Raw genomic sequence first — 941 nt, forward strand, 5'->3', positions numbered from 1 at the left:
CACGGCACACGCACATCAGAAACACGTCCCACACCCCCCCACACACACCCCATACACCCGTCACACACAGCCCACACATCCCATACACGCATCACACGCACACACGCCACACGCACAGACGTCCCACACGCACACACCCCCCACACACCCATGTCCCACACACACCCACGTCCCACACACACATCCCACACACACACATCCCACACCCACATCCCACACACACACATCCCACACCCACATCCCACACACACACATCCCACACCCACATCCCACACACACACCCATGTCCCAGACACGTCCCACACACACATCCCACATGCACACCCCCCCCACACACACACCCCACAGACACGTCCCACACACACACCTGTCCCACACACACACACACCTGTCCCACATGCACACACACACATCCCACAGACACATGTCCCACACACACACACCCCTCACACACACACGTCCCACATGCACACAGACATGTCCCACAGACACAACCCCCACACACACCTCTCTCACACACACCCCACACTCCCCCACCCACACAGTCAGACATCCCACACAGGCACACACGTCCCACACACACATTACACAGCCAGACATCCCACACAGGCACACACGTCCCACACGCACACACACACACGTCACACAGCCAGATATCCCACACACACACGTCAAACAGCCAGACGCCCCCCCCCACACACACACGCATTCCACACACACACGTTCCACACACATCACACCCCCCACACACACTCTCACCTCCACAGTGGTTCCTTCTCTTCTGGGAAGGATCCAGTGCCGGCAGTTGGGGAGGAGCTCCAAGGCCCAGTCTTTCTTTCACCCCCCCAAATAGTCTTATTTCACACACACACCCCAAATTGTCTTTATTTCACCCCCCCAAATAGTCTTATTTCACACACACACCCCAAATTGTCTTTATT

The 941-nt window shown here is 56.9% G+C and overlaps 1 protein-coding gene across 4 annotated transcripts in view; it reads left to right on the forward strand.

Moving 5' to 3' along the window:
- The window catches only part of EML6 (echinoderm microtubule associated protein like 6), an 89,947-nt gene that overhangs the window by 86,787 nt on the left and 2,219 nt on the right, over nt 1-941 (forward strand). The gene's annotated exons all lie outside the window — the stretch shown is intronic.

Source organism: Lepidothrix coronata, unplaced genomic scaffold (genome assembly GCF_001604755.1).
Source record: "Lepidothrix coronata isolate B3197 unplaced genomic scaffold, Lepidothrix_coronata-1.0 Scaffold92, whole genome shotgun sequence".
NCBI lineage: Eukaryota > Metazoa > Chordata > Aves > Passeriformes > Pipridae > Lepidothrix > Lepidothrix coronata.